Consider the following 23,926-nt stretch of genomic DNA (forward strand, 5'->3'; position numbering starts at 1 on the left):
GCAGAGTGCACGCACAAGGAAACAAATGACGGGAGGGGGGATGGAGGGAGAAAAAGTCTATGTATTTGCAGCGCATAATGAAACATGAGCAATCATACCAGCACCAATGCAACGGATTCTATCAGAACTCCATAAGTTAAGGGTGCTTGGGCGAGAGTAGCACTAGGATGGGTGACCTCCTGCGAAGTCCTTATATTTCACCAATTTTCTTAGGAAGTCCTCGTGTTGCACCCATTTTTTCGTAGATGATTGTTTCGACGATACGTGCGACTTGAATTATGGTCCTCAGGTTTATTCGCAAATGTGAGTCACGGCACTGTAGCATTTTACTTGATATTAGAACGAGGACGGAAGGTGCAGTGCGCACGCACAAGGAAACAAATGACGGGAGGGGGAAGAAAGGAGAAGGAGTTTATGTATTTGTAGCACGGAATTAAACAGGTGCGATCATACCAGCATTAATGCACCGGATCCCATCAGAACTTCGCAGTTAAGTGTGCTTGGGCGAGAGTAGTACTCGGATGGGTGACCTCCTAGGAAGTCCTCGTGTCGCACCAATTTTTTTTAAGACGGGTCGTTCGACGTTACGCGCGACTGGAACTGGGGTCCGCTGGTTTATACGCAATTGTGAGTCAAGAAGAAGGGGCATTTTAATCGATATTAGAACGAGAAGGAGAGGTGCAGTGTGAACGCACAAGGAAACAATTGATGGGAGGGGGAGGGAAGGAGAAGGAGTGTATGTCTTTTCAGCACGAAATGAAACAGGTACGATCATACCAGCACTAATGCGACGGATTCTATCAGAACTCCGTAGGTAAGGGTGCTTGGGCGAGAGTAGTACTAGCATGGGTTACCTCCTGCGAAGTCCTTATATTTCACCCATTTTCTTGTGAAGTCCTCGTGTTGCACCCATTTTTTTCCAGATGATTCTTTCGACGTTATACGTTACTTGAATTATGGTCCTCAGGTCTATTCGCAAAAGTGAGTCACGGCACCGTAGTATTTTACTTGATATTAGAACGAGCACGGGAGGTGCAGTGCGCACGCATAAGGAAACAAATGACGGGAAGGGGAAGAAAGGAGAAGGAGTTTATGTATTTGCAGCGCAAAATTAAACGGGTGCAATCATACCAGCACTAATGCACTGGATCCCATCAGAACTCTGCAGTTAAGTGTGCTTGGGCGAGAGTAGTACTCGGATGGGCGACCTCCTGGGAAGTCCTTGTGTTGCACCAATTTTTTTTCAGACGGGTCGTTCGACGTTACGCGCGACTGGAACTATGGTCCGCTGGTTTACATGCAAATATGAGTCAAGAATTAGGGATATTTTAATCGATATTAGAACGAGAAGGAGAGGTGCAGTGTGAACGCACAAGGAAACAAATGATGGGAGGGGAGGAGGGAAGAAGGAGTGTATGTATTTTCAGCACGAAATTAAACAGGTGCGGTCACACCAGCACAAATGCACCGGATCCCATCAAAACTCCGCAGTTAAGTGTGCTTTGGCGAAAGTAGTACAATGATGGGTTACCTCCTGGGAAGTTCTCGTGTTGCACCCATTTTCTTTTTTTCAGATGTACCGTTCGACGTTACGCGCGACTTTAATTATGGTTCGCAGGTTTATTCGCAAATGTGAGTCACGGCGCCGTGGCATTTTACTTGATATTTGAACGAGAACGAGAGGTACAGTGCGCACGCACAAGGAAACAAATGACGGGAGGGGGAAGAAAGGAGAAGGAGTTTATCTATTTACAGCGCGAAATTAAACAAGTGCGATCATACCAGCACTAATGCACCGGATCCCATCAGAACTCTGCTGTTAAGTGTGCTTGGGCGAGAGTAGTACTTGGATGGGTGACCTCCTGGGAAGTCCTCGTGTCGCACCAATTTTTTTTCAGACGGGTCCTTCGACGTTACGCGCGACTAGAACTAGGGTCCGCTGGTTTATACGCAAATGTGAGTCAAGAAGCAGGGGCATTTTTATCGATATTAGAACGAGAAGGAGAGGTGCAGTGTGAACGCACAAGGAAACAATTGATGGGAGGGGGAGGGAAGGAGAAAAAGTGTATGTATTTGCAGCGCAGAATGAAACAGGTGCGATCATACCAGCACTAATGCAACGGATTCTATCAGAACTCCGTAGGTAAAGGTGCTTGTGCGAGAGTAGTAATAGCCTGGGTTACCTCCTGCGAAGTCCTTATATTTCACCCATTTTCTTGTGAAGTCCTCGTGTTGCACCCATTTTATTGTAGATGATTCTTTCGACGTTACGCGCGACTTGAATTATGGTCCTCAGGTTTATTCGCAAATGTGAGTCACGGCGTTGTAGCATTTTACTTGATATTAGAACGAGAACGGGACGTGCAGCGCGCACGCACAAGGAAACAAAAGTCGGGAGGGGGAAGAAAAGAGAAGGAGTGTATGTATTTGCAGCGCGAAACTAAACAGGAGCGATCATACCAGCACTAAAGCCCCGGATCCCATCAGAACTCCGCAGTTAAGTGTGTTTGGGCGAGATTAGTACTCGGATGGTTGACCTCCTGGGAAGTGCTCGTGTCGCACAAATTTTTTTTCAGACTGGTCGTTCGACGTTACGCGCGTCTGGAACTAGGGTCCGCTGGTTTATACGCAAATGTGAGTCAAGAAGCAGGGGCATTTTAATCGATAATAGAACGAGAATGAGAGGTGAAGTGTGAACGCACAAGGAAACAAATGACGGGAGGGGGAAGAAAGGAGGAGTGTATGTATTTGCAGCGCGAAATTAAAGAGGTGTGATCATAGCAGCACTAAAGCCCCGGATCCCATCAGAACTCCGCAGTTAAGTGTGCTTGGGCGAGAGTAGTACTCGGATGGGTGACCACCTGGGAAGCCCTCATGTTGGACCTATTTTTTTTTGGATGGGTTGTTCGACGTTACGCGCGAATGGAATTATAAACCGTTGGTTCATTTGCAAAAGTGAGTCACGGTGCCAGAGCATATTACTTGATATTAGAACGAGAAAGAGAGATGCAGAGTGCACGCACAAGGAAACAAATGACGGGAGGGTGGATGGGAGGAGAAAGAGTGTATGTATTTGCAGTTCAGAATGAAACATGAAGGATCATACCAGCACTAATGCAACGGATTCTATCAGAACTCCGCAGTTAAGGGTGCTTGGGCGAGAAAAGTACTCGGACGGGTGACATCCTGTGAAGTCCTTATATTTCACCCATTTTCTTGGGAGGTCCTCGTGTTGCACCCATCTTTTTGCAGATGATTCTTTCGACGTTACGCGCGACTTGATTTATGGTCCGCAGGTTTATTCGCAAATGTGAGTCACGGCGCCGTGGCATTTTACTTGATATTAAAACGAGTACGGGAGGTGAGTGCGCACGCACAAGGAAACAAATGACGGGAGGAGGAAGAAAAGAGAAGGAGTGTATGTATTTGAAGCGCAAAATTAAACAAGTGGCATCATACCAGCACTAATGCACTGGATCCCATCAGAACTCTGCAGTTAAGCGTGCTTGGGCGAGAGTAGTACTCGGATGGATGACCGCTTGGGAAGTCCTCGTATCGCAACAATTTTTTTTCAGATGGGTCGTTCGACGTTACGCGCGACTGGAACTATGGTCCGCTGGTTTATACGCAAATGTGAGTCAAGAATCAGGGGCATTTTAATCGATATTAGAACGAGAATGAGAGTTGCTGTGTGAACGCACAAGGAAACAAATGACGGGAGGGGGAAGAAAGGAGGAGTATATGTATTTGCAGCGCGAAATTAGAGAGGTGCGATCACAGCAGCACTAAAGCCCCGGATCCCATCAGAACTCCGCAGTTAAGTGTGCTTTGGCGAGAGTAGTACTCGGATGGGTGACCACCTGGGAAGCCCTCGTGTTGCACCTATTTTTTTTCGGATGGGTTGTTCGAGGTTACGCGCGAATGGAATTATAAACCGCTGGTTCATTTGCAAAGGTGAGTCACGGTGCCGGGGCATATTACTGGATATTAGAACGATAAAGAGAGATACAGAGTGCACGCACATGGAAACAATTGACGGGAGGGGGAAGAAAGGAGAAGGAGTTTATGTATTTGCAGCGCAAAATTAAACAGGTGTGATCATACCAGCACTAATGCACCGGATCCCATCAGAACTCCGCAGTTAAGTGTGCTTGGGCGAGAGTAGTACTCGGACGGGTGACCTCCTTGGAAGTCCTCGTGTCGCATTAATTTTTTTTTTCGGACGGGTCGTTCGACGTTACACGCGACTAGAACTAGGGTCCACTGGTTTATACGCAAATGTGAGTCAAGAAGCAGGGACATTTTAATCGATATTAGAACGAGAAGGAGAGATGCAGAGTGCAGGCACAAGGAAACAAATGACGGGAGGGGGGATAGAGGGAGAAAAAGTGTATGTATTTGCAGCGCAGAATGAAACATGAGCAATCATACCAGCACGAATGCAACGGATTCTATCAGAACTCCGCAAGTTAGGGGTGCTTGGGCGAGAGTAGAACTAGGATGGGTGACCTCCTGCGAAGTCCTTAAATTTCACCCATTTTCTTAGGAAGTCCTCGTGTTGCACCCATTTTTTTGCAGATAATTCTTTCGACGATACGCGCGACTTGAATTATGGTCCTCAGGTTTATTCGCAAATGTGAGTCATGACACCTTAGCATTTTACTTGATATTAGAACGGGCACGGGAGGTGCAATGCGCACACACAAGGAAACAAATGACGGGAGGGGAAAGAAAGGAGAAGGAGTTTATGTATTTGCAGTACGGAATTAAAGGGGTGCGATCAGACCAGCACTAATGCGTCGGATCCCATCAGAACTCCGCAGTTAAGTGTGCTTGGGCGAGAGTAGTACTCGGATTGGTGACCTCCTAGGAAGTCCTCGTGTCGCACCAATTTTTTTTCAGACGGGTCGTTCGACGTTACGCGCGACTAGAACTATGGCCCGCTAGTTTATACGCAAATGTGAGTCAAGAATCAGGGGCATTTTAATCGATATAAGAACGAGAATGAGAGGTGCAGTGTGAACACACAAGGAAACAAATGATGGGAGGAGGGGAGGGAAGAAGGATTGTATGTATTTTCAGCACTAAATTAAACAGGTGCGGTCACACCAGCACAAATGCACCGGATCCCATCAGAACTCCGCAGTTAAGTGTGATTTGGCGAAAGTAGTACAATGATGGGTTACCTCCTGGGAAGTTCTCATGTTGCACCCATTTTCTTTTTTTCAGATGTGCCGTTCGACGTTACGGGCGACTTTATTTATGGTCCGCAGATTTATTCGCAAATGTGAGTCACGGCGCTGTGACATTTTACTTGATATTTGAACGAGAACGAGAGGTGCAGAGCGCACGCACAAGGAAACAAATGACAGGAGGGGGAAGAAAGGAGAAGGAGTTTATGTATTTGCAGCGCGAAATTAAACAAGTGCGATCATACCAGCACTAATGCACCGGATCCCATCAGAACTCCGCAGTTAAGTGTGTTTGGGCGAGAGTAGTACTCGAATGGGTGACCTCCTGGGAAGTCCTCGTGTCGCACTAATTTTTTTTTTCAGACGAGTCGTTCGATGTTACGCGCGACTGGAACGAGGGTCCACTGGTTTATACGCAAATGTGAGTCAAGAAGCAGGGGCATTTTAATTGATATTAGAACGAGAAAGAGAGATGCAGAGTGCACGCACAAGGAAACAAATGACGGGAGAGGGAATGGAGGGAGAAAAAGTGTATGTATTTACAGCGCATAATGAAACATGAGCAATCATACCAGCACCAATGCAACGGATTCTATCAGAACTCCGCAAGTTAAGGGTGCTTGGGCGAGAGAAGCACTAGGATGGGTGACCTCCTGCGAAGTTTTTATATTTCACCCATTTTCTTAGGATGTCCTCGTGTTGCACCCATTTTTTTGCAGATGATTCTTTCGACGATACGCGCGACTTGAATTATGGTCCACAGGTTTATTCGCAAATGTGAGTCACGGCACCATAGCATTTTACTTGATATTAGAACGAGTACGGGAGATGCAGTGCGCACGCACAAGGAAACAAATGACGGGAGGGGGAGGAAAAGAGAAGGAGTTTATGTAATTGCAGCGCTGAATTAAACGGGTGCGATCATACCAGCACAAATGCACCGGATCCCATCAGAACTCCGCAGTTAAGTGTGCTTTGGCGAAAGTAGTACAGTGATGGGTTACCTCCTCTGAAGTTCTCGTGTTACACCCATTTTCTTTTTTTCAGATGTGCCGTTCGACGTTACACGCGACTTTAATTATGGTCCGCAGATTTATTCGCAAATGTGAGTCACAGCGCCGTGGCATTTTACTTGATATTTGAACGAGAACGAGAGGTGCAGTGCGCATGCACAAGGAAATAAATGATGGGTGGGGGAAGAAAGGAGAAGGAGTTTATGTATTTGCTGCGCGAAATCAAACAGTTGCGATCATACCAGCACTAATGCACCGGATCCCATCAGAACTCCGCAGTTAAGTGTGCTTGGGCGAGAGTAGTAATCAGATAGGTGACCTCCGGGGAAATCCTCTTGTTGCACTAATTTTTTTTTTCAGACGGGTCGTTCGACGTTATGCGCGACTGGAACTAGGGTCCACTGGTTTATACGCAAATGTGAGTCAAGAATGGGTGCTTGGGCGAGAGTAGCACTAGGATGGGTGACCTCCTGCGAAGTCCTTATATTTTACCCATTTTCTTAGGAAGTCCTCGTGTTGCACCCATTTTTTTGCAGATGATTCTTTCGACGATACACGCGACTTGAATTTTGGTCCTCAGGTTTATTCGCAAATGTGAATCACGGCACCGTAGCATTTTACTTGATATTAGAACGAGCACGGGAGGTGCAGTGCGCACGCACAAGGAAACAAATGGCGGGAGGAGGAAGAAAGGGGAAGGAGTTTATGTATTTGCAGCGCGAAATTGAACGGGTGCGATCATACCACAACTAATGCACCGGATCCCATAAGAACTCCAGAGTTAAGTGTGCTTGGGCATGAGTAGTACTCGGATGGGTGACCTCCTGGGAAGTCCTCGTGTCGCAACAATTTTTTTTTCAGACGGGTCGTTCGACGTTACGCGCGACTGGAATTAGGGTCCGCTGGTTTATACGCAAATGTGAGTCAAGAAGCAGGGGCATTTTAATCGATATTAGAACGAGAATGAGAGGTGCAGTGTGAATGCACAAGGAAACAATTGACGGGAGGGGGAAGAAAGGAGAAGGAGTGTATTTATTTGCTGCGCGAAATTAAACAGGTGCGATCATACCAGCATTAAAGCCCCGGATCCCATCAGAACTCCGCAGTTAAGTGTGCTTGGGCGAGAGTTGTACTCGGATGGGTGACCACTTGGGAAGCCCTCGTGTTGCACCTATTTTTTTTCGGATGGGTTGTTCGACGTTACGCGCGATTGGAATTATAAACCGCTGGTTCATTTGCAAAGGTGAGTCATGGTGCCGGGGCATATTACTTGATATTAGAACGAGTACGGGAGGTGCAGTGCGCACGAACAAGGAAACAAATGACGGGAGGAGGAAGAAAAGAGATGGAGTGTATGTATTTGAAGCGCAAAATTAAACAAGTGGCATCATACCAGCACTAATGCACTGGATCCCATCAGAACTCTGCAGTTAAGTGTGCTTGGGCTAGAGTAGTACTCGGATGGGTGACCTTTCTGGAAGTCCTCGTATCGCAACAATTTTTTTTCAGATGGGTCGTTCGACGTTATGCGCGACTGGAACTATGGTCCACTGGTTTATACGCAAATGTGAGTCAAGAATTAGGGGCATTTTAATCGATATTAGAACGAGAAGGAGAGGTGCAGTGTGAACGCACAAGGAAACAAATGATGGGAGGGGGGGAGGGAAGAAGGAGTGCATGTATTTTCAGCATAAAATTAAACAGGTGCGGTCACACCAGCACAAATGCACCGGATCCCATCAGAACTCCGCAGTTAAGTGTGCTTTGGCGAAACTAGTACAATGATGGGTTACCTCCTGGGAAGTTCTCGTGTTGCACCCATTTTCTTTTTTTCAGATGTGTCGTTCGACGTTACGCGCGACTTTAATTATGGTCCGCAGATTTATTCGAAAATGTGGGTCACGACGCCGTGGCATTTTACTTAATATTTGAACGAGAACGAGAGGTGCAGTGCGCACGCCCAAGGAAACAAATGACGGGAGGGAGAAAAAAGGAGAAGTAGTTTATGTATTTGCAGCGCAAAATTAAACAGGTGTGATCATACCAGCACTAATGCACCGGATCCCATCAGAACTCTGCAGTTAAGTGTACTTGGGCGAGAGTAGTACTCGGATGGGTGACCTCCTGGGAATTCCTAGTGTTGCACTAATTTTTTTTTCAGACGGGTCGTTCGACGTTACGCGCGACTGGAATTAGGGTCCACTGGTTTATACGCAAATGTTAGTCAAGAAGCAGGGGCATTTTAATCGATATTAGAACGAGAATGAGAGATGCAGAGTGCACGCACAAGGAAACAAATGACGAGAGGGGGGATGGAGGGAGAAAAAGTGTATGTATTTGCAGCGCAGAATGAAACATGAGCAATCATACCAGCACCAATGCAACAGATTCTATCAGAACTCTGCAAGTTAGGGGTGCTTGGGCGAGAGTAGCACTAGGATGGGTGACCTCCTGCGAAGTCCTTATATTTCACCCATTTTCTTAGGAAGTCTTCATGTTGCACCCAGTTTTTTGCAGATGATTCTTTCGACGATACGCGCGACTTGAATTATGGTCCTCAGGTTTATTTTCAAATGTGAGTCACGGCAACGTAGCATTTTACTTGATATTAGAACGAGCACGGGAGGTGCAGTGCGCACGCACAAGGAAACAAATGGCGGGAGGGGGAAGAAAGGAGGAGTGTATGTATTTGCAGCGCGAAATTAAAGAGGTGTGATCATAGCAGCACTAAAGCCCCGGATCCCATCAGAACTCCGCAGTTAAGTGTGCTTGGGCGAGAGTAGTACTCGGATGGGTGACCACCTGGGAAGCCCTCATGTTGGACCTATTTTTTTTTGGATGGGTTGTTCGACGTTACGCGCGAATGGAATTATAAACCGTTGGTTCATTTGCAAAAGTGAGTCACGGTGCCAGAGCATATTACTTGATATTAGAACGAGAAAGAGAGATGCAGAGTGCACGCACAAGGAAACAAATAACGGGAGGGGGGATGGGAGGAGAAAGAGTGTATGTATTTGCAGTGCAGAATGAAAAATGAGGGATCATACCAGCACTAATGCAACGGATTCTATCAGAACTCCGTAGGTAAGGGTGCTTGGGCGAGAGTAGTACTAGCATGGGTTACCTCCTGCGAAGTCCTTATATTTCACCCATTTTCTTATGAAGTCCTTATGTTGTACCCATTTTTTTGCAAATGATTCTTTCGACGTTACGCGCGACTTGAATTATGGTCCTCAGGTTTATTCGCAAATGTGAGTCACAGCGCCGTGGCATTTTACTTGATATTAGAACGAGAACGGGAGGTGCAGTGCGCACGCACAAGGAAACAAATGACGGGAGGGGGAGGAAAGGAGGAGTGTATGTATTTGCAGCGCGGAATTAAACAGGTGCGATCATACCAGCACTAATGCAACGGATTCTATCAGAACTCCGTAGGTAAGGGTGCTTGGGCGAGAGTAGTACTAGCATGGGTTACCTCCTGCGAAGTCCTTATATTTCACCCATTTTCTTGTGAAGTCCTCGTGTTGCACCCATTTTTTTGCAGATGATTCTTTCGACGTTACGCGCGACTTGAATTATGGTCCTCAGGTTTATTTGCAAATGTGATTCACGGCGCTGTAGCATTTTACTTGATATTAGAACGAGAACGGGAGGTGCAGTGCACATGCACAAGGAAACAAATGACGGGTGGGGGAAGAAAGGGGAATGAGTTTATGTATTTGCAGCGCGTAATTAAACAGGTGCGATCATACCAGCACTACTGAACCGGATCCCATCAGAACTCCGTAGTGAAGTGTGCTTGGGCGAGATTAGTACTCGGATGGGTGACCTCCTGGGAAGTCCTCGTGTCGCACCAATTTTTTTTCAGACGGGTCTTTCGACGTTACGCGCGTCTGGAACTAGGGTCCGCTGGTTTATACGAAAATGTGAGTCAAGAAGCAGGGGCATTTTAATCAATATTAGAACTAGAATGAGAGGTAAAGTGTTAACGCACAAGGAAACAAATGACGGGAGGGGGAAGAAAGGAGAATGAGTGTATGTATTTGCAGCATGAAATTAAACAGGTGCGAGCATACCAGCACTAAAGCTACGGATCCCATCAGAACTCCGCAGTTAAGTGTGCTTGGCCGACCGTAGTACTCGGATGGGTGACCACTTGGGAAGCCCTCGTGTTGCACCTATTTTTTTTCGGATGGGTTGTTCGACGTTACGCGCGAATGGAATTATAAACCGCTGGTTCATTTGCAAAGGTGAGTCACGGTGTCGGGGCATATTACTTGATATTAGAACGAGAAAGAGAGATGCAGAGTGCACGCACAAGGAAACAAATGACGGGAGGGGGGATGGGAGGAGAAAGAGTGTATGTATTTGTAGTGCAGAATGAAACATGAGGGATCATACCAGCACTAATGCAACGGATTATATCAGAACTCCGCAGTTAAGGGTGCTTGGGCGAGAAAAGTACTCGGATGGGTGACCTCCTGCGAAGTCCTTATATTTCACCCCTTTTCATGGGAGGTCCTCGTGTTGCACCCATCTTTTTGCAGATGATTCTTTCGACGTTTCGCGCGACTTGATTTATGGTCCGCAGGTTTATTCGCAAATGTGAGTCACGGCGTCGTAGCATTTTACTTGATATTAAAACGAGCACGGGAGGTGCAGTGCGCACGCACAAGGAAACAAATGATGGGAGGGGGAAGAAAGGAGAAGGAGTTTATGTATTTGCAGCGCGATATTAAACGGATGCGATATTAGCAGCACTAATGCACCGGATCCCATTAGAACTCCGCAGTTAAGTGTGCTTGGGCGACAGTATTACTCGGATGGGTGACCTCCTGGGAAGTTCTAGTGTCGCACAAATTTTTTTTCAGACGAGTCGTTCGACGTTACACGCAACTGGAACTATGATCCACTTGTTTATACGCAAATGTGAGTCAAGAAGCAGGGGCATATTAATCAATATTAGAACGAGAAAAAGAGGTGCAGTGTGAACGCACAAGGAAACAAATAATGGGAGGGGGGAGGGAAGGAGAAGGAGTGTATGTATTTTCAGCACGAAATTAAACAGGTGCTATCACACCAGCACAAATAGACCGGATCCCATAAGAACTCCGCAGTTAAGTGTGCTTTGGCGAAAGTAGTACAAGGATGGGTTACCTTCTGGGAAGTTCTCGTGTTGCACCCATTTTTTTTTCAGATGTGCCATTCGACGTTACGCGCGACTTTAATTATAGTCCGCAGATTTATTCGAAAATGTGAGCCACTGCGCCGTGGCATTTTACTTGATATTTATACGAGAACGAGAGGTGCAGTGCACACGCACAAGGAAACAAATGACGGGAAGGGGAAGAAAGGAGAAGGAGTGTACGTATTTGCAGCGCGAAATTAAATAGGTGCCATCATACCAGCACTAATGCACCGTATCCCATCAGAACTCAGCAGTTAAGTGTGCTTGGGCGGGAGTAGTACTCGGATTGGTGACCTCCTGGGAAGTCCTCATGTTGCACCTATTTTTTTTCGGATGGGTCGTTCGACGTTACGTGCGAATGCAATTATAAACCGCTTGTTCATTCGCAAAGGTGAGTCACGATGCTAGGGCATTTTACTTGATATTAGAACGAGAAGGAGAGATGCAGAGTGCACGCACAAAGAAACAAATAACGGGAGAGGGGATGGAGGGAGAAAGAGTGTATGTATTTGCAGCGCAGAATGAAACATGAGCGATCATACCAGCACTAATGCAACGGATTCTATCAGAACTCCGCAAGTTAAGGGTGCTTGGGCGAGAGTAGCACTAGGATGGGTGACCTCATGCGAAGTCCTTATATTTCACCTATTTTCTTAGGAAGTCCTCGTGTTGCACCCATTTTTTTGCAGATGATTCTTTCGACGTTACGCGCAACTTGAATTATGGTCCTCAGGTTTATTCGCAAATGTGAGTCACGGCGCCGTGGCATTTTACTTGATATTAGAACGAGTACGGGAGGTGCAGTGCGCACGCACAAGGAAACAAATGACGGGAGGGGGAAGAAAAGAGAAGGAGTGTATGTATTTGCAGCGCGAAATTAAACAGGTGTGATCATATCAGCACCAATGCACCGGATCCCATCAGAACTCCACAGTTAAGTGTGCTTGGGCGAGAGTAGTACTCGGATGGATGACCTCCTGGGAAGTCCTCGTGTCGCACTAATATTTTTCCAGACGGGTCGTTCGAAGTTACGCGCGACTGGAACTAGGGTCCGCTGGTTTATACGCAAATGTGAGTCAAGAAGCAGGGGCATTTTAATCGATATTAGAACGAGAATGAGAGGTGAAGTGTGAACGCACAAGGAAACAAATGACGGGAGGGGGAAGAAAGGAGAAGGAGTGTAAGTATTTGCATTGCGAAACTAAATAGGTGCGATCATACCAGCACTAAAGCCCCGGATCCCATCAGAACTCGGCAGTTAAGTGTGCTTGGGCGAGATTAGTACTCGGATGGATGACCTCATGGGAAGTCCTCGTGTCGCACCAATTTTTTTTTCAGACGGGTCGTTCGACGTTACGCGCGTCTAGAACTAGGGTCCGCTGGTTTATACGCAAATGTGAGTCAAGAATCAGGGGCATTTTAATCGATATTAGAACGAGAATGAGAGATAAAGTGTAAATGCACAAGGAAACAAATGACCGGAGGGGGAAGAAAGGAGAAGGAGTGTATGTATTTGCAGCGCGAAATTAAACAGGTTCTATCATACTAGCACCAAAGCTCCGGATCCCATCAGAAGTCCGCAGTTAAGTGTGCTTGGGCGAGGGTAGTACTCGGATGGGTGACCACTTGGGAAGCCCTCGTGTTGCACCTATTTTTTTCGGATGGGTTGTTCGACGTTACGCGCGAATTGAATTATAAACCGCTGGTTCATTTGCAAAGGTGAGTCACGGTGCCGGGTCTTATTACTTGATATTAGAACGAGAAAGAGAGATGCTGAGTGCACGCAAAAGGAAACAAATGACGGGAGGGGGGATGGGAGGAGAAAGAGTGTATGTATTTGTAGTGCAGAATGAAACATGAGGGATCATACTAGCACTAATGCAACGGATTCTATCAGAACTCCGCAGTTAAGGGTGCTTGGGCGAGAAAAGTACTCGGATGGGTGACCTCCTGCGAAGTCCTTATATTTCACCCATTTTCTTGGGAGGTCCTCGTGTTGCACCCATCTTTTTGCAGATGATTCTTTCGACGTTACGCACGACTTGATTTATGGTCCGCAGGTTTATTCGCAAATGTGAATCACGGCGCCGTGGCATTTTACTTGATATTAGAACGAGTACGGGAGGTGTAGTGCGCACGCACAAGGAAACAAATGACGGGAGGAGGAAGAAAAGAGAAGGAGCGTATGTATTTGAAGCGCAAAATTAAACAAGTGGCATCATACCAGCAATAATGCACTAGATCCCATCAGAACTCTGCAGTTAAGTGTGCTTGGGCGAGAGTAGTACTCGGATGGGTGACCTCTTGGGAAGTCCTCATATCGCAACAATTTTTTTTCAGATGGGTCGTTCGACGTTACGCGCGACTGGAACTATGGTCCGCTTGTTTATACGCAAATGTGAGTCAAGAATCTGGGGTATTTTAATCGATATTAGAACGAGAAGGAGAGGTGCGTGTGAACGCAGAAGGAAACAAATGATGGGAGGGGGGGGGAAGAAGGAGTGTATGTATTTTCAGCACGAAATTAAACAGGTGAGGTCACTCCAGCACAAATGCACCGGATCCCATCAGAACTCCGCAGTTAAGTGTGCTTTGGCGAAAGTAGTACAATGATGGGTTACCTCAAGGGAAGTTCTCGTGTTGCACCCATTTTCTTTTTTTCAGATGTGCCGTTCGACGTTACGCGCGACTTTAATTATGGTCTGCAGATTTATTCGCAAATGTGAGTCACGGCGCCGTGGCATTTTACTTGATATTAGAACGAGTACGGGAGGTGCAGTGCACACGCACAAGGAAATAAATGACGGGAGGGGGAAGAAAGGAGAAGGAGTTTATGTATTTGCAGCGCGAAATTAAACGGGTGCGATCATACCAGCACTAATGCACTGGATCCCATCAGAACTCCGCAGTTAAGTGTGCTTGGGCGAGAGTAGTACTCGGATGGGTGACCTCCTGGGGAAGTCCTCGTGTCGCACCAATTTTTTTTCAGACGGGTCGTTCGACGTTACGCGTGACTGGAACTATGGTCCGCTGGTTTATACGCAAATGTGAGTCAAGAAGCAGGGGCATTTTAATCGATATTAGAACGAGAAGGAGAGGTGCAGTGTGAATGCACAAGGAAACAATTGATGGGAGGTGGAGGGAAGGAGAAGGAGTGTATGTATTTTCAGCACGAAATGAAACAAGTGCGATCGTACCAGCACTAATTCAACGGATTCTATCAGAACTCCGTAGGTAAGGGTGCTTGGGCGAGAGTAGTACTAGCATGGGTTACCTCCTGCGAAGTCCTTATATTTCTTCCATTTTCTTGTGAAGTCCTCGTGTTGCACCCATTTTTTTGCAGATGATTCTTTCGACGTTACGCGCGACTTGAATTATGGTCCTCAGGTCTATTCGCAAATGTGAGTCACGGCACCGTAGTATTTTACTTGATATTAGAACGAGTACGGGAGGTACAGTGCGCACGCACAAGGAAACAAATGACAGGAGGGGGAAGGAAGGAGAAAGAGTTTATGTATTTGCAGCGCGGAATTAAAAGGGTGCGATCATACCAGCACTAATGCACCGGATCCCGTCAGAACTCCGCAGTTAAGTGTGCTTGGGCGAGAGTAGTACTCGGATGGGTGACCTCTTGGGAAGTGCTCGTGTCGCACTAATTTCTTTTTCAGACGGGTCGTTCGACGTTAAGTGCGACTGGAACTAGGGTCCACTGGTTTATACGCAAATGTGATTCAAGAAGCAGGGGCATTTTAATCGATATTAGAACGAGAACGAGAGGTGCAGTGTGAACGCACAAGGAAACAAATGATGGGAGGGGGAAGAAATGAGAAGGAGTGTATGTATTTCCAGCACGAAATTAAACAGGTGCGATCATACCAGCACTAAAGCTCCGGATCCCATCAGAACTCCGCAGTTAAGTGTGGTTGGGCGAGATTAGTACTCGGATGGGTCACCACCTGAGAAGCCCTCGTGTTGCACCTATTTTTTTTTCGGATGGGTTGTTCGAAGTTACGCGCGAATGGAATTATAAACCACTGGTTCATTTGCAAAGGTGAGTCACGGTGCCGGGGCATATTACTTTATATTAGAATGAGAAAGAGAGATGCAGAGTGCACGCACAAAGAAACAAATGAAGGGAGGGGGGATGGAGGGAGAAAAAGTGTATGTATTTGCAGCGCGGAACGAAACATGAGCTATCATACCAGCACCAATGCAACGGGTTCTATCAGAACTCCGCAAGTTAAGGGTTCTTGGGCGAGAGTAGCACTAGGATGGGTGACCTCCTGCGAAGTCCTTATATTTCACCCATTTTCTTAGGAAGTTCTCGTGTTGCACCAATTTTTTTGCAGATGCTTCTTTCGACGATACGCGCGACTTGAATTATGGTCCTCAGGTTTATTCGCAAATGTGAGTCACGGCACCGTAGTATTTTACTTGATATTAGAACGAGCACGGGAGGTGCAGTGCGCACGCACAAGGAAACAAATGACGGGATGGGGAAGAAAGGAGAAGGAGTTTATGTATTTGCAGCGCGAAATTAAACGGGTGCGATCATACCAGTACTAATGCACTAGATCCCATCAGAACTCAACAGTTAAGTGCGCTTAATTAAACAGGTGCGATCATACCAGCACTAAAGCTCCGGATCCAATCAGAACTCCGCAGTTAAGTGTGCTTGGGCGAGCGTAGAACTCGGATGGGTGACCACTTGGTAAGCCCTCGTGTTGCACCTAATTTTTTTCGAATGGGTTGTTCGAGGTTACGCGCGAATGGAATTATAAACCGCTGGTTCATTTGCAAAGGTGAGTCACGGTGCCGGGGCATATTACTTTATATTAGAACGAGAAAGAGAGATGCAGAGTGCACGCACAAGGAAACAAATGACGGGAGGGGGGATGGGAGGAGAAAGAGTGTATGTATTTGCAGTGCAGAATGAAACATGAGGGATCATACCAGCACTAATGCAACGGATTCTATCAAACCTCCGCAATTAAGGGTGCTTGGGCGAGAAAAGTACTCGGATGGGTGACCTCCTACGAAGTCCTTATATTTCACCCATTTTCTTGGGAGGTCCTCGTGTTGCACTCATCTTTTTGCAGATGATTCTTTCGATGTTACGTGCGACTTGAATTATGGTCCTCAGGTTTATTCGCAAATGTGAGTCACGGCGCCGTGGCATTTTACTTGATATTAGAACGAGTACGAGAGGTGCAGTGCGCACGCATAAGGAAACAAATGACGGGAGGAGGAAGAAAAGAGAAGGAGTGTATGTATTTGAAGCGCAAAATTAAACAAGTTGGATCATACCAGCAATAATGCACTGGATCCCATCAGAACTCTGCAGTTAAGTGTGCTTGGGCGAGAGTAGTACTCGGATGGGTGACCTCTTGGGAAGTCCTCGTATCGCAACAATTTTTTTTCAGATGGGTCGTTCGACGTTACGCGCGACTGGAACTATATGGTCCGCTGGTTTATACGCAAATGTGAGTCAAGAATCAGGGGCATTTTAATCGATATTAGAACGAGAAGGAGAAGTGCAGTGTGAACGCACAAGGAAACAAATGATGGGATGGGGGAAGGGAAGAAGGAGTGTATGTATTTTCAGCACGAAATTAAACAGGTGCGGTCACACCAGCACAAATGCACCGGATCCCATCAGAACTCCGCAGTTAAGTGTGCTTTGGCGAAAGTAGTACAATGATGAGTTACCTCATGGGAAGTCCTCGTGTTGCACCCATTTTCTTTTTTTCAGATGTGCCGTTCGACGTTACGCGCGACTTTAATTTTGGTCCGCAGATTTATTCGCAAATGTGAGTCACGGCGTTGTGGCATTTTACTTGATATTTGAATGAGAACGCGAGGTGCAGTGTGCACGCACAAGGAAACAAATGACGGGAGGGGGAAGAAAGGAGAAGGAGTTTATGTATTTGCAGCGCAAAATTAAATAGGTTTGATCATACCAGCACTAATTCACCAGATCCCATCAGAACTCCGCAGTTAAGTGTGCTTGGGCGAGAGTATTACTCGGATGGGTGACCTCTTAGGAAGTCCTCGTGCCGCACTAATTTTTTTTTTCAGACGGGTCGTTCGACGTTACGCGCGACTGGAACTAGGGTCCACTGGTTTATACGCAAATTTGAGTCAAGAACCAGGGGCATTTTAATCGATATTAGAACGAGAAAGAGAGATGCAGAGTGCACGCACAAGGAAACAAATGACGGGAGGGGGGATGGAGGGAGAAAAAGTGTATGTATTTTCAGCGCAGAATGAAACAGGAGCAATCATACCAGCACCAATGCAACGGATTCTATCAGAACTCCGCAAGTTAAGGGTGCTTGGGCGAGAGTAGCACTAGGATGGGTGACTTCCTGCGAAGTCCTTATATTTCACCCATTTTCTTAGGAAGTCCTCGTGTTGTACCTATTTTTTTGCAGATGATTCTTTCGACGATACGCGCGACTTGAATTATGGTCCACAGGTTTATTCACAAATGTGAGTCACGGCACCGTAGCATTTTACTTGACATTAGAACGAGCACGGGAGGTGCAGTGCGCACGCACAAGGAAACAAATGATGGGAGGGGGAAGAAAGGGGAATGAGTTTATGTATTTGCAGCGCAAAATTAAACAGGTGCGATCATACCAGCACTAATGCACCGAATCCCATCAGAACTCCGCTGTTAAGCGTGCTTGGGCGAGATTAGTACTCGGATGGGTGACCTCCTGGGAAGTCCTCGTGTCGCACAAGGACTCGGATGATGCCACTTGTTTAATTTTGCGCTTCAAATACAAACACTCCTTCTCTTTTCTTCCTCCTCCCGTCATTTGTTTCCTTGTGTGTGCGCACTGCACCTCCCGTACTCATTCTAATATCAAGTAAAATGCCACGGCGCCGTGACTCACATTTGCGAATAAACTTGAGGACCATAATTCAAGTCGCGCGTATCGTCGAAAGAATCATCTGCAAAAAAAATGGGTGCAACGCGAAAACTTCCTAACAAAATGGGTGAAATATAAGGACTTCGCAGGAGGTCACCCATCCTAGTGCTACTCTCGCCCAAGCACCCTTAACTTGCGAATTTCTGATAGAATCCGTTGCATTCGTGCTGGTATGATTACTCATGTTTCATTCTGCGCTGCAAATACATACACTTTTTCTCCCTCCATCCCCCCTCCCGTCATTTGTTTCCTTGTGCGTGCATTCTGCAACTCTCCCTCTCGTTCTAATATCGATTAAAATGCCCCTGCTTCTTGACTCACATTTGCGTATAAACCAGTGGACCCTAGTTCTAGTCGCGCGTAACGTCGAACGACCCGTCTGAAAAAAAAATTATTGCGGCACGAGGACTTCCCAGGAGGTCACCCATCCGAGTACTACTCTCGCCCAAGCACACTTAACTGCGGAATTCTGATGGGATCTGGTGCATTAGTGCTGGTATGATCGAACCTGTTTAATTTTGCGCTGCAAATACATAAACTCCTTCTCCTTTCTTCCCCCTCCCGTCATTTGTTTCCTTGTGCGTGCGCACTGCACCTCTCGTTCTCGTTCAAATATCAAGTAAAATGCCACGGCGCTGTGACTCACATTTGCGAATAAATCTGCAGACCATAATTAAAGTCGCGCGTAACGTCGAACGGCAGATCTGAAAAAAAGAAAATGGGTGCAACACGAGAACTTCCCAGGAGGTAACCCATCATTGTACTACTTTCGCCAAAGCACACTTAACTGCGGAGTTATAATGGGATCCGTTGCATTTGTGCTGGTATGATTGCACCCGTTTAATTCTGCGCTGCAAATACATAAACTCCTTCTCATTTCTTCCCCCTCCCGTCTTTTATTTCCTTGTGCGTGCGCACTGCACCTCCCGTGCTCGTTCTAATATCAAGTAAAATGCTACGGAGCCGTGACTCACATTTGCGAATATCAAGTTGCGCGTATCGTCGAAAGAATCATCTGCAAAAAAATGGGTGCAACACGAGGACTTCCTAAGAAAATGGGTGAAATATAAGGACTTCGCAGGAGGTCACCCATCCTAGTGCTTCTCTCGCCCAATCACCCATAACTTGCGGAGTTCTGATAGAATCCGTTGCATTGGTGCTGGTATGATTGCTCATGTTTCATTCTGCGCTGCAAATACATACACTTTTTCTCCCTCCATCCCCCCTCCCGTCATTTGTTTCCTTGTGCGTGCACTCTGCATCTCTCTTTCTCGTTCTAATATCAATTAAAATGCCCCTGCTTCTTGACTCACATTTGCGTATAAACCAGTGGACCCTAGTTCCAGTCGCGCGTAACGTCGAACGACCCGTCTGAAAAAAAAAAATTAGTGCGACACGAGGACTTCCTAGGAGGTCACCCATCCGAGTACTACTCTCGCCTAAGCACACTTAAATGCGGAGTTCTGATGGGATCCGATGCATTAGTGCTGGTATGATCGCAGCTGTTTAATTTTGCGCTGCAAATACATAAACTCATTCCTCTTTCTTCCCCCTCTCGTCATTTGTTTCCTTGTGCGTGCGCACTGCACCTCTCGTTCTCGTTCTAATATCAAGTAAAATGCTACTGCGCCGTGACTCACATTTGCGAATAAACCTGAGGACCATAATTCAAGTCGCGCGTAACGTCGAAAGAATCAACTGCAAAAAAATGGGTGAAATATAAGGACTTCGCAGGAGGTCACCCATCCTAGTGCTACTCTCGCCCAAGCACCTTTAACTTGCGGATTTCTGATAGAATCTGTTGCATTGGTGCTGGTATGATTGCTCATGTTTCATTCTGCGCTGCAAATACATACACTTTTTCTCCCTCCATCCCCCCTCCCGTCATTTGTTTCCTTGTGCGTGCACTCTGCATCTCTCCTTCTCGTTCTAATATCGATTAAAATGCCCCTGCTTCTTGACTCACATTTGCGTATAAACCATTGGACCCTAGTTCTAGTCGCGCGTAACGTCGAACGACCCATCTAAAAAAACAAATTAATACAACACGAGGACTTCCCAGGAGGTCACCCATCCGAGTACTACTCTCGCCCAAGCACACTTAACTGCAGAATTCTTATGGGATCCGGTGCACTAGTGCTGGTATGATAGCAACTGTTAAATTTTGCGCTGCAAATACATAAATTCCTTCACTTTTATTCCCCCTCCCGTCATTTGTTTCCTTGTGCGTGCGCACTGCACCTCTCGTTGTCGTTCAAATATCAAGTAAAATGCCACGGCGCCGTGACTCACATTTGCGAATAAATCTGCGGACCATAATTAAAGTCGCGCGTAACGTCGAACGACACATCTGAAAAAAAGAAAATGGGTGCAACACGAGAACTTCCCAGGAGGTAACCCATCATTGTACTACTTTCGCCAAAGCACACTTAACTACGGAGTTCTGATGGGATCCGGTGCATTTGTGCTGGTGTGACCGCACCTGTTTAATTTCGTGCTGAAAGTACATACACTCCTTCTTCCCTCCCCCCCTCCCATCATTTGTTTCCTTGTGCGTTCACACTACACCTCTCATTCTCGTTCTAATATCGATTAAAATGCCCCTGATTCTTGACTCACATTTGAGTATAAACCAACGGACCATAGTTCCAGTCGCGCGTAACGTCGAACGACCCATCTGAAAAAAAATTGTTGCGATACGAGGACTTCCCAAGAGCTCACCCATCCGAGTACTACTCTCGCCCAAGCACGCTTAACTGCAGAGTTCTGATGGGATCCAGTGCATTAGTGCTGGTATGATGCCACTTGTTTAATTTTGCGCTTCAAATACATACACTCCTTCTTTTTTCTTCCTTCTCCCGTCATTTGTTTCCTTGTGCGTGCGCACTGCTCCTCCCGTACTCGTTCTAATATCAAGTAAAATGCCACGGCGCCGTGACTCACATTTGCGAATAAACCTGCGGACCATAAATCAAGTCGCGCGTAACGTCGAAAGAATCATCTGCAAAAAGATGGGTGCAACACGAGGACCTCCCAAGAAAATGGGTGAAATATAAGGACTTCCCAAGAGGTCACCCATCCGAGTACTACTCTCGCCCAAGCACACTTAACTGCAGAGTTCTGATGGGATCCAGTGCAGTAGTGTTGGTATGATGCCACTTGTTTAATTTCGCGCTTCAAATACATACACTCATTCTTTTTTCTTCCTCATTCCGTCATTTGTTTCCTTGTGCGTGCGCACTGCACCTCCCGTACTCGTTCTAATATCAAGTAAAATGCGACGGCGCCGTGACTCACATTTGCGAATAAATCTGCGGACCATAAATCAAGTCGCGCGTAACATCGAAAGAATCATCTGCAAAAAGATGGGTGCAACACGACGACCTCCCAAGAAAATGGGTGAAATATAAGGACTTCGCAGGAGGTCACCCATCCTACTGCTACTGTCGCCCAAGCACCCTTAACTTGCGGAGTTGTGATAGAATTCGTTGCATTGGTGCTGGTACGATTCCTCATGTTTCATTCTGCGCTGCAAATACGTACACTTTTTCTCCCTCCACCCCCCCTCCCGTCATTTGTTTCCTTGTGCGTGCACTCTGCATCTCTCTTTCTCGTTCTAATATCGATTAAAATGCCCCTGCTTCTTTACTCACATTTGCGTATAAACCAGTGGACCCTAGTTCCAGTCGCGCGTAACGTCGAACGACCCGTTTGAAAAAAAAATTAGTGCGACACGAGGACTTCCCAGGAGGTCTCCAATCCGAGTACTACTCTCGCCCAAGCACACTTAACTGCTTAGTTCGGATGGGATCCGGTGCATTAGTGCTGGTATGATCGCACTTGTTTAATTTCGCGCTGCAAATACATAAACTCCTTATCCTTTCTTCCCCTTCCCGTCATTTGTTTCCTTGTGCGTGCGCACTGCACCTCTCGTTCTCGTTCAAATATTACGTAAAATACCACGGCGCCGTGACTCACATTTGCGAATAAATCTGCGGACCATAATTAAAGTCGCGCGTAACGTCGAACGGCACATCTGAAAAAAAATGGGTGCAACACGAGAACTTCACATGAGGTAACCCATCATTGTACTACTTTCGCCAAAGCACACTTAACTGCGGAGTTCTGATGGGATGCGGTGCATTTGTGCTGGTGTGACTGTACCTGTTTAATTTCGTGCTGAAAATACATACACTCCTTCTTCCCTCCCCCCTTCCATCATTTGTTTCCTTGTGCGTTCACTCTGCACCTCTCCTTCTCGTTCTAATATCGATTAAAATTCTCCTGCTTCTTGACTCACATTTGCGTATAAACCAGCGGAACATAGTTCCAGTCGCGCGTAACGTCGAACGACCCGTCTGAAAAAAAAAATTAGTGCAATAAGAGGACTTCCCAGGAGGTCTCCAATCCGAGTACTACTCTCGCCCAAGCACACTTAACTGCTTAGTTCTGATGGGATCCGGTGCATTAGTGCTGGTATGATCGCACTTGTTTAATTTCGCGCTGCAAATACATAAACTCCTTATCCTTTCTTCCCCTTCCCGTCATTTGTTTCCTTGTGCGTGCGCACTGCACCTCTCGTTCTCGTTCAAATATTACGTAAAATACCACGGCGCCGTGACTCACATTTGCGAATAAATCTGCGGATCATAATTAAAGTCGCGCATAACGTCGAACGACACATCTGAAAAAAAGAAAATGGGTGCAACACGAGAACTTCCCACGAGGTAACCCATCATTATACTACTTTCACCAAAGTACACTTAACTGCGGAGTTCTGATGGGATATGGTGCATTTATGCTGGTATGATCGCACCTGTTTAATTTCGCGCTGCAGATACATAAACTCCTTCTCCTTTCTTCCCCCTCCCGTCATTTGTTTCCTTGTGCGTGCGTACTGCACCTCTCATTCTCGTTCAAATATCAGGTAAAATGCCACGGCGCCGTGACTCACATTTGCGAATAAATCTGCGGACCATAATTAAAGTCGCGCGTAACGTCGAACGGCACATCTGAAAAAAAGAAAATGGGTGCAACACGAGAACCTCCCAGGAGGTAACCCATCATTGTACTACTTTCACCAAAGCACACTTAACTGCGGAGTTCTGATGGGATCCGGTGCATTTGTGCTGGTGTGACCGCACCTGTTTAATTTCGTGCTGAAAATACATACACTCCTTCTTCCCTCCCCCCCTCCCATCATTTGTTTCCTTCTGCGTTCACACTGCACCTCTCTTTCTCGTTCTAATATCGATTAAAATGCCCCTGATTCTTGACTCACATTTGCGTATAAACCAGCGGACCATAGTTCCAGTCGCGCGTAACGTCGAACGACCCATCTAAAAAAAATTGTTGCGATACGAGGACTTCCCAAGAGGTCACCCATCCGAGTACTACTATCGCCAAAGCATACTTAACTGCAGAGTTCTGATAGGATCCAGTGCATTAGTGCTGGTACGATGCCACTTGTTTAATTTTGCGCTTCAAATACATACACTCATTCTCTTTTCTTCCTCATCCGTCATTTGTTTCCTTGTGCGTGCGCACTGCACCTCCCGTACTTGTTCTAATATCAAGTAAAATGCCACGGCGCCG

At 46.5% G+C, this 23,926-nt stretch overlaps 4 non-coding genes and 43 pseudogenes across 4 annotated transcripts; 37 read left to right on the forward strand and 10 right to left on the reverse strand.

The window, feature by feature from the left end:
- The first annotated feature begins 439 nt into the window (after positions 1 to 439).
- On the forward strand, positions 440 to 558 carry LOC148260489 (5S ribosomal RNA; annotated as a pseudogene).
- A 559-nt stretch (positions 559 to 1,117) lies between these two features.
- LOC148260490 (5S ribosomal RNA) lies at positions 1,118 to 1,236 on the forward strand (annotated as a pseudogene).
- Positions 1,237 to 1,440: 204 nt separating this feature from the next.
- LOC148260491 (5S ribosomal RNA) lies at positions 1,441 to 1,559 on the forward strand (annotated as a pseudogene).
- Positions 1,560 to 1,768: 209 nt separating this feature from the next.
- LOC148260492 (5S ribosomal RNA) lies at positions 1,769 to 1,887 on the forward strand (annotated as a pseudogene).
- Positions 1,888 to 2,446: 559 nt separating this feature from the next.
- Positions 2,447 to 2,565, forward strand: LOC148260493 (5S ribosomal RNA; annotated as a pseudogene).
- Positions 2,566 to 2,767: 202 nt separating this feature from the next.
- Positions 2,768 to 2,886, forward strand: LOC148260494 (5S ribosomal RNA; annotated as a pseudogene).
- A 560-nt stretch (positions 2,887 to 3,446) lies between these two features.
- LOC148260495 (5S ribosomal RNA) lies at positions 3,447 to 3,564 on the forward strand (annotated as a pseudogene).
- A 202-nt stretch (positions 3,565 to 3,766) lies between these two features.
- Positions 3,767 to 3,885, forward strand: LOC148260496 (5S ribosomal RNA; annotated as a pseudogene).
- A 205-nt stretch (positions 3,886 to 4,090) lies between these two features.
- Positions 4,091 to 4,209, forward strand: LOC148260497 (5S ribosomal RNA; annotated as a pseudogene).
- Positions 4,210 to 4,772: 563 nt separating this feature from the next.
- LOC148260498 (5S ribosomal RNA) lies at positions 4,773 to 4,891 on the forward strand (annotated as a pseudogene).
- Positions 4,892 to 5,095: 204 nt separating this feature from the next.
- LOC148260499 (5S ribosomal RNA) lies at positions 5,096 to 5,214 on the forward strand (annotated as a pseudogene).
- Positions 5,215 to 5,423: 209 nt separating this feature from the next.
- LOC148260500 (5S ribosomal RNA) lies at positions 5,424 to 5,542 on the forward strand. Its single transcript, XR_015819538.1, has one exon. It is a non-coding gene; the product is annotated as a 5S ribosomal RNA (ribosomal RNA).
- A 563-nt stretch (positions 5,543 to 6,105) lies between these two features.
- LOC148260501 (5S ribosomal RNA) lies at positions 6,106 to 6,224 on the forward strand (annotated as a pseudogene).
- Positions 6,225 to 6,433: 209 nt separating this feature from the next.
- On the forward strand, positions 6,434 to 6,552 carry LOC148260502 (5S ribosomal RNA; annotated as a pseudogene).
- A 383-nt stretch (positions 6,553 to 6,935) lies between these two features.
- Positions 6,936 to 7,054, forward strand: LOC148260503 (5S ribosomal RNA; annotated as a pseudogene).
- A 206-nt stretch (positions 7,055 to 7,260) lies between these two features.
- On the forward strand, positions 7,261 to 7,379 carry LOC148260504 (5S ribosomal RNA). The gene has a single exon (XR_015819794.1). It is a non-coding gene; the product is annotated as a 5S ribosomal RNA (ribosomal RNA).
- A 206-nt stretch (positions 7,380 to 7,585) lies between these two features.
- On the forward strand, positions 7,586 to 7,703 carry LOC148260505 (5S ribosomal RNA; annotated as a pseudogene).
- A 204-nt stretch (positions 7,704 to 7,907) lies between these two features.
- Positions 7,908 to 8,026, forward strand: LOC148260506 (5S ribosomal RNA; annotated as a pseudogene).
- A 209-nt stretch (positions 8,027 to 8,235) lies between these two features.
- On the forward strand, positions 8,236 to 8,354 carry LOC148260507 (5S ribosomal RNA; annotated as a pseudogene).
- A 559-nt stretch (positions 8,355 to 8,913) lies between these two features.
- LOC148260508 (5S ribosomal RNA) lies at positions 8,914 to 9,032 on the forward strand (annotated as a pseudogene).
- A 911-nt stretch (positions 9,033 to 9,943) lies between these two features.
- LOC148260509 (5S ribosomal RNA) lies at positions 9,944 to 10,062 on the forward strand (annotated as a pseudogene).
- Positions 10,063 to 10,267: 205 nt separating this feature from the next.
- LOC148260510 (5S ribosomal RNA) lies at positions 10,268 to 10,386 on the forward strand (annotated as a pseudogene).
- An 885-nt stretch (positions 10,387 to 11,271) lies between these two features.
- On the forward strand, positions 11,272 to 11,390 carry LOC148260511 (5S ribosomal RNA; annotated as a pseudogene).
- Positions 11,391 to 11,596: 206 nt separating this feature from the next.
- On the forward strand, positions 11,597 to 11,715 carry LOC148260512 (5S ribosomal RNA; annotated as a pseudogene).
- Positions 11,716 to 12,276: 561 nt separating this feature from the next.
- LOC148260513 (5S ribosomal RNA) lies at positions 12,277 to 12,395 on the forward strand (annotated as a pseudogene).
- A 205-nt stretch (positions 12,396 to 12,600) lies between these two features.
- LOC148260514 (5S ribosomal RNA) lies at positions 12,601 to 12,719 on the forward strand (annotated as a pseudogene).
- Positions 12,720 to 12,925: 206 nt separating this feature from the next.
- On the forward strand, positions 12,926 to 13,044 carry LOC148260515 (5S ribosomal RNA; annotated as a pseudogene).
- Positions 13,045 to 13,604: 560 nt separating this feature from the next.
- LOC148260516 (5S ribosomal RNA) lies at positions 13,605 to 13,722 on the forward strand (annotated as a pseudogene).
- A 201-nt stretch (positions 13,723 to 13,923) lies between these two features.
- LOC148260517 (5S ribosomal RNA) lies at positions 13,924 to 14,042 on the forward strand (annotated as a pseudogene).
- Positions 14,043 to 14,251: 209 nt separating this feature from the next.
- Positions 14,252 to 14,371, forward strand: LOC148260518 (5S ribosomal RNA; annotated as a pseudogene).
- A 559-nt stretch (positions 14,372 to 14,930) lies between these two features.
- LOC148260519 (5S ribosomal RNA) lies at positions 14,931 to 15,049 on the forward strand. The gene has a single exon (XR_015819562.1). It is a non-coding gene; the product is annotated as a 5S ribosomal RNA (ribosomal RNA).
- A 206-nt stretch (positions 15,050 to 15,255) lies between these two features.
- LOC148260520 (5S ribosomal RNA) lies at positions 15,256 to 15,374 on the forward strand. The gene has a single exon (XR_015820749.1). It is a non-coding gene; the product is annotated as a 5S ribosomal RNA (ribosomal RNA).
- Positions 15,375 to 16,007: 633 nt separating this feature from the next.
- Positions 16,008 to 16,126, forward strand: LOC148260521 (5S ribosomal RNA; annotated as a pseudogene).
- Positions 16,127 to 16,687: 561 nt separating this feature from the next.
- LOC148260522 (5S ribosomal RNA) lies at positions 16,688 to 16,805 on the forward strand (annotated as a pseudogene).
- A 206-nt stretch (positions 16,806 to 17,011) lies between these two features.
- On the forward strand, positions 17,012 to 17,130 carry LOC148260523 (5S ribosomal RNA; annotated as a pseudogene).
- Positions 17,131 to 17,339: 209 nt separating this feature from the next.
- On the forward strand, positions 17,340 to 17,458 carry LOC148260524 (5S ribosomal RNA; annotated as a pseudogene).
- Positions 17,459 to 18,021: 563 nt separating this feature from the next.
- Positions 18,022 to 18,140, forward strand: LOC148260525 (5S ribosomal RNA; annotated as a pseudogene).
- A 582-nt stretch (positions 18,141 to 18,722) lies between these two features.
- Positions 18,723 to 18,841, reverse strand: LOC148260526 (5S ribosomal RNA; annotated as a pseudogene).
- A 209-nt stretch (positions 18,842 to 19,050) lies between these two features.
- LOC148260527 (5S ribosomal RNA) lies at positions 19,051 to 19,169 on the reverse strand (annotated as a pseudogene).
- A 547-nt stretch (positions 19,170 to 19,716) lies between these two features.
- Positions 19,717 to 19,835, reverse strand: LOC148260528 (5S ribosomal RNA; annotated as a pseudogene).
- Positions 19,836 to 20,368: 533 nt separating this feature from the next.
- LOC148260529 (5S ribosomal RNA) lies at positions 20,369 to 20,487 on the reverse strand (annotated as a pseudogene).
- Positions 20,488 to 20,696: 209 nt separating this feature from the next.
- Positions 20,697 to 20,815, reverse strand: LOC148260530 (5S ribosomal RNA; annotated as a pseudogene).
- Positions 20,816 to 21,019: 204 nt separating this feature from the next.
- LOC148260531 (5S ribosomal RNA) lies at positions 21,020 to 21,137 on the reverse strand (annotated as a pseudogene).
- A 917-nt stretch (positions 21,138 to 22,054) lies between these two features.
- LOC148260532 (5S ribosomal RNA) lies at positions 22,055 to 22,173 on the reverse strand (annotated as a pseudogene).
- A 205-nt stretch (positions 22,174 to 22,378) lies between these two features.
- Positions 22,379 to 22,497, reverse strand: LOC148260533 (5S ribosomal RNA; annotated as a pseudogene).
- Positions 22,498 to 22,702: 205 nt separating this feature from the next.
- On the reverse strand, positions 22,703 to 22,821 carry LOC148260534 (5S ribosomal RNA; annotated as a pseudogene).
- A 537-nt stretch (positions 22,822 to 23,358) lies between these two features.
- Positions 23,359 to 23,477, reverse strand: LOC148260535 (5S ribosomal RNA; annotated as a pseudogene).
- Positions 23,478 to 23,926: the final 449 nt, after the last annotated feature.

The sequence above is a fragment of the Carica papaya genome, chromosome 5 (assembly GCF_054855325.1).
Source record: "Carica papaya isolate Zhongbai chromosome 5, ASM5485532v1, whole genome shotgun sequence".
NCBI classification, from domain to species: Eukaryota; Viridiplantae; Streptophyta; class Magnoliopsida; order Brassicales; family Caricaceae; genus Carica; species Carica papaya.